This window comes from Papio anubis, chromosome 8 (genome assembly GCF_008728515.1).
Source record: "Papio anubis isolate 15944 chromosome 8, Panubis1.0, whole genome shotgun sequence".
Lineage (NCBI taxonomy): Eukaryota > Metazoa > Chordata > Mammalia > Primates > Cercopithecidae > Papio > Papio anubis.
This window is the reverse complement of record NC_044983.1, coordinates 59,088,586-59,094,585: the sequence shown is the minus strand read 5'-3', so window position 1 is coordinate 59,094,585 and position 6,000 is coordinate 59,088,586.

Here is a 6,000-nt window from a genome sequence, read left to right as displayed (position 1 = left end):
TTATTTCCCCTCTCTGTCATCTCATAACTGGTAAAAAACCCAGGATGGCTCATCATCAAATCATTAAGCCAGGTCTATGAAATTGCCACTTGGTTAGCTAATATTATCCTGCACTCAGAGGTGAAAATGTTGAAGCTTTAATTAACCTGAACCTTTTCTGCAAGCAGCATTTATTCCTGAACATTAGATCCCAACTCCTCTTCCCATAACTAATATCTTAAGAGGGAATTTTCACAAGAACCGAACAGCTTCCTAAATAAGCTTTCTGCTTGTCTTCTTGTGAAATTGCTTCTGCCATGAAATTCTTTGAACGTCCTTCTCATTTACCCTACCTGAATTAATTCATCACTATTCTGTGAGAGCAGCCGTATATGGGTATGAAAGAGAGAGTTTATACAGCCCTTCACCCTGGGCACCCCTGAAATGCAGCCATTGCTTAAACCAACTAGCCTATCATAATATTGGCAAGTTTATAGTTTTTTATGAGCAAGGTAGTGACCATCTGAAATGATCACTTTGACTTCTCCCGATCCTTCAATTCTTTTAGCTTATTATTATGAGGTAAAAGCTATGAAATACCTTATCCTGAGAGGCACATAAACATCAGTAGAGAGATCATAGCAGAGTTCTGACTGAAGCAGCACTTCTGTCCACGTGCAGTGGTGACAGATCCTGTGGCGGCATCATGAAGACACACCCTCTCTGCTGGTCACGTGGACAGAACCTGTGCCTTTGCTTTGCCATACATTTGACTGCCTCTAGCAGCCCGGGATGGCTTGATACCCACCATTCCATCATCTCTGCTGATCTCGTGCCGTGTTCCACAGCACAAGCGCCTGTAGTTGGAACATGTCTGCCTGCTAGATGCACTCCTTGTGTATATAATGATTACCCAATGAATTTAGATTTCTGGCCCCAGCAGTTCTCTTTCAAATAGTTTGTCTGTCCCACAATAAATAAGAATGACACCAACCACATATTTTGATTTTCCATCAGAATCCAGGTTTAAGTTGCCTGTCATCAGCAGTACCCTCACACTTGTTAAAAGGTATATTTTGGGTCGGGCTCGGTGTCTCACGCCTGTAGCCAGCACTTTGGGAGGCCGAGGTGGGTGGATCACGAGGTCAAAAGATCTAGACCATCCTGACCAACATGGTGAAACCCCATCTCTACTAAAAATACAAAAATTAGCTGGGCTTGGTGGTGTGAGCCTGTAGTTTCAGCTACTCAGGAGGCTGAGGCAAAAGAATGGCTTGAACCCAGGAGGCAGAGATTGCAGTGAGCCGAGATTGCACCACTGCACTCCAGCCTGCTGACAGAGCGAGACTGTCTTAAAAAAAAAAAAAAAAAAGATATATTCTGGCATTTGCCCTGTAGGTTCAATGTTGTGACTAACTCATGTTTGTGCTCTTAACCTTAAACTGATTTCTCGCTCCCTATATCCTGCCAGCTACTTTAGCTGAAGGAAACCAGGCTAGGCACGTGCACCTCCAGTTGAAGGAAGACAGGCCATAGGGGAATTCCTTTCCAAAGAGGAAAAGGATAGGAATCAAGCCCACGTGAATGTCCTGTATAACAGAAAAAGATAAAGTTGAGAAATCAAATATGAGTATTGCCCCTCTCTTGGGATAGAACCCCAAAGAGAAGCATAATAAAAGCATCCAGAGAGTTTGACGAAGCCAGAGAACATCAGGTGAGTCCATGACACACCTCCCCATCTAGCTTGTGTGTCTATGGGGAGGGAGTGGCAGGAGAATCCCCACGTGTAGCCATAGCCATCTGGTGCAGAAGCAATATTACGGCAGGGAGAAGGAAGAGTTATAGGAGCTGGAGATGGTGCTCATGGCTCTTTCATAGCCTAGCCAGTTCCTACAAAAGCCCAAAAGTCTTCCTCTGCCTTAATTGCAAGAGAGGGCCTGCAGAGTTACTTAAAGTTCAGGGAAAGCAACAGAGATTTGAGATTAGCTTAAAACAGCTTCAATACATAATGACTTCATGACCAACTGAAACCACCACAACCAGTAGTGAATGCAGCCCTCAGAGAAGGCCCAGCAGTCAACAAGGCCTGATAGCAGGATGAAAGGTTCTGGCCCTTCCCACCTCCCCACACTGCCACAAGATCATTAGGCCCTAGATGCCACCTTAGCAAGGCACAGGGGAAAGAGCGGAAATGTGAAAACTTACCATCTAGGTAAGATAACAGTCATTCAAAAGACCATTTAAACCAAAGGAGACTAGGTTACGTTGATTCAACAAGCTAAGTTTCTCCTCTATATAGAGCGATTATTATAGGAAAGGATGGAGCTGGGGAGGTTGGATTGTGAATAAATGTATTCATTATTCAGTAAACAAACAAAACAAGACTCACAAATTCTATTTTTATGTACAAGTCTTAGAACAAATCTTGTTCCTGAGTATAAAGAGACACATAAAATGCACTCGTAGTACGATTATGTATTATTACAAAAATAACAGAATGACCCAGATGTCCTTCAACAGGAGAATGAATAAATAAATGTAGGTAAAATCACACTATGAAAGACTTACCATAAAAGAAAGTTATGTATATCAACATGGATGAATGTCACAAACATAATATTAAGCAAAGAATGGGAGTTGCAAAAGGATACATATGATATCATTTATATGAAATTTTAAAACATGCAGAAGTATGGATTTAAGATAATGATTGTAGACATTTAACATGGAGCTTCTAGGTACTATTCTAAGATTTTATGTATACTCAATTAGTTACTCTTCATAACCTTAAGAGGTCAGTACCATTATTATCCACATTTTACAGAATTTTTAAAAAAACAAAGTATACATAAAGAAATTAAATAACTTCTAGAGGGGCCACAGCTAGAAAATGGGATTCCCAGGACATAGACCTAGGTTGTCTGGTTCCAGAGTCTATGCTTTCAGCGACTGTACACAACTGCATCTCAAACTATATAAAAACAAAGAAAAACTATGAAGAAATAAGTAAAATGATAAAGCCAAAATTCAGAATAAGTGGTAACCTATGAGGACAGAGAGAACAATAAAATGGGACCAAGTGCATGGGCCACAGAGAAAGGGTTTGAAAATTGTAAAATTTTCAAACATTACATTTTGTACTTTGCAATAAACGATTTTGGGGTCCCATATAAACACATTTGTTCCTCTTGGGAAAATGGGTGTAACTTCCTGTCTCTACCTAACACTCCTCTGAATCCACAGAAATGTAGGATTGATGAGTTTCCCATTTTTATTGTTGTTGTATTTGTTTTTGTTTTTAAGAATTAAAGTTATTTCATTTCTTAAGTTTGGTGATATTTATTATGTTAACATTTACACCTTTATTCAAAAATACCTGGAATATCTTACCAAAAATTATTAAGTAGCTACATCTAAGTATAGTATGGGTTAACTTAAAATGCTATTACATACAGCAACGTCATCTGGAATACTATTGGCTTATGAATTTGGGTGTAAATTAGGTTGCAGTTTGGGCAGGCTGTTCAGCATCAGTCAAGATCAGCATAAATAACTGTAAGAATGGCCCATGGGGATATAAATCAAGCTGTCCTTTTGAGGGTTACCTTCTAGCACTGATCAGGGTGGTGAGAAGTTTAGGGACCCCAGTACAGCCAGATTCACATAATTGGAGGCACACAATTCAGAGTAGATGTCACACAGGGTAGAAATACCTATGGCTTTTCTACGAGGTATACCAGATTACTGCCAAAGAAGGATCCAAATGAACTGAACGAAAGCAAGACTATGGAAGCTAAGCTACAAGGCATTTTCCCTGATGCAGAGCACTTCAAATGGCTGAGCATTTGTGAAATATGGAGTAAAACCTGTTCAGAGCCCATAATCGTCTTCACCCAACATGGAGAATTGACTTCTTTACCAGGACTCACCTTTGGGAAAGTAATATTAGGCCTGAAACATTCACCCCACAGCCATGGGTCCCTCTCGGTAACTAGGGAGAATGCCTGAGTACCCTCAGTCTGGTTGGAGGGAGAGAAGAGAGCCAGAGGGCAGGCCCACACAACCTCATCAATGATCTCCAGAGGGCCGGCGGGGAGGTCTTCGGGGAGGTGGCAGGTGGAAGCTAGTGCAGAAAGAGTGGCCTGGAACATGGTCAGATATGGAATATGGCTGAGAAAGTGGTGAGTATATTATCCAAAGGCTAAATAAACTTACTGACCTTTTGTGGATAAGGAAAAGGGAAACTAGTGATTTTCCAGCCTTGTAAACTCTGCCAAGAACTTTTCCATCTCAAATTTATGGATGATTCTTAATCCTGCCTCAACCTTCAGGTTAATTCAAAAGTTATTTTTTTAATGTTCCAAGAAATGATCGTAGTTCTCCCTCCTGTGGCAAAATATTTCCATTAAGCTGTGAATTGCTCTCCTTACCTGCTCCCTCACCCTTGGACATAAGCCAAAGCTCTTGACTTCAAGGTTCAGACAATGCTGCCAGCTGAAGAAAAGAAATGAAATGAACTTGAAAGGAAGAAAAGAAGAAGCAGACCATTTTATTGACATTGTAAAATTTTCAAACATTACATTTTGTACTTTGCAATAAATGATTTTGGGGTCCCATATAAACACATTTTTTCCTCCTGGGAAAATGGGTGTAACTTCCTATCTCTGCCTTAACATTCCTTTCCTCCAAATTAACAGAGATGTCGGATTGATGAGTTTCCCATTTTTGTTGTTGCTGTATTTGTTTTTGAAACAGAGTCTCACTCTATTACCCAGGCTGGAGTGCAACGGTGCAATCATGGCTCACTACAGCCTCAACCTCCCAGACTCAAGCAATCCTCTTGCTTCAGCCTCCCTAATAGCTGGGACTACAGGCATGTACTGCCATTCCCAGCTAATTTTGAAATTTTTTGTAGAGCTGGGTTCTCACTAGGTTGCCCAGGCTGGTCTCAAACTCCTAGACTCAAGTAATCCTCGAGCCTTGGCTTCCCAAAGTGCTAAGATTACAGACATGAGCCACCACACACAATTGAGATTCCTATTCATTCTCCTAAATTTTCTGTGCCAATAACTGCTGCTCTGAAGAAGAAATAGAAGGGAAGACAGAATAAAGAAAACAAATTGAGAAGAAAATGAGAGATAACATAGGAAGGGAGGAGAATTAGAGAAGAGCAATTAAAAAGAGAAAAAGGAGTAAATGGATACATAGACTACAGTGTTTCCATTGAGGTATTGGCAAGAAAACGAGGGCTTTGTGTCCTGGACATGAGGTTCTACTTTTCCAAGATAATTAAGGATTTTTCTCAAAGTTAGTTTCATAATACCACTGTTTGAGATTTTCTAAGATAAAGAAAACCGTAGAATTGAAGGAGATAGAGAAGATCTGAGTTTGGCCGGTCACAGTGGCTCACGCCTGTAATCCCAAAAATTTGGGGCGGATCACCAGAGGTCAGGAGTTCAAACCAGCCTGGCCAACATGGTGAATCCCTGTCTCTACTAAAAACACAAAAATTAGCCAGGCGTGGTGGTGGGCACCTATAATCCCAGCTACTCGGAAGGGCCGAGGCAGGATAATTGCTTGAACCTGGAAGGTTGAGGTTGCAGTGAGCTGAGATTGTGCCATTGCACTCCAGCCTGGGTGACAAGGGCAAAACGCCATCTCAATAAAAAATAAATATAAATAAATATAAATAAATATAAATAAATAAATAAATAAATAAAAGATCTGAGCTCAGAAAGAACTGAGTCCCCAGATGCTGGGGGCAGGATCTCCCAAGAAGGACTCTGCCTTCTGTACACAGCATTTTCAGGGCTTATAAGACCTCTAAGAAGGATCATTGCTAGTGTGCCTGAAGAGTTTAGGCAGTAAGTACTATAGCCTGGGAGCCTTGACAGAGATTTTATGACTCCGCAAAAGGAAAATAAAAGCACAAGCCTTCAGTGACAAGCAGACATTGTCAAAGACAAATGTCAATAGCAGCCATAAAAACTAAAACTGAAACTAGACCCCTTCCCAATTGTT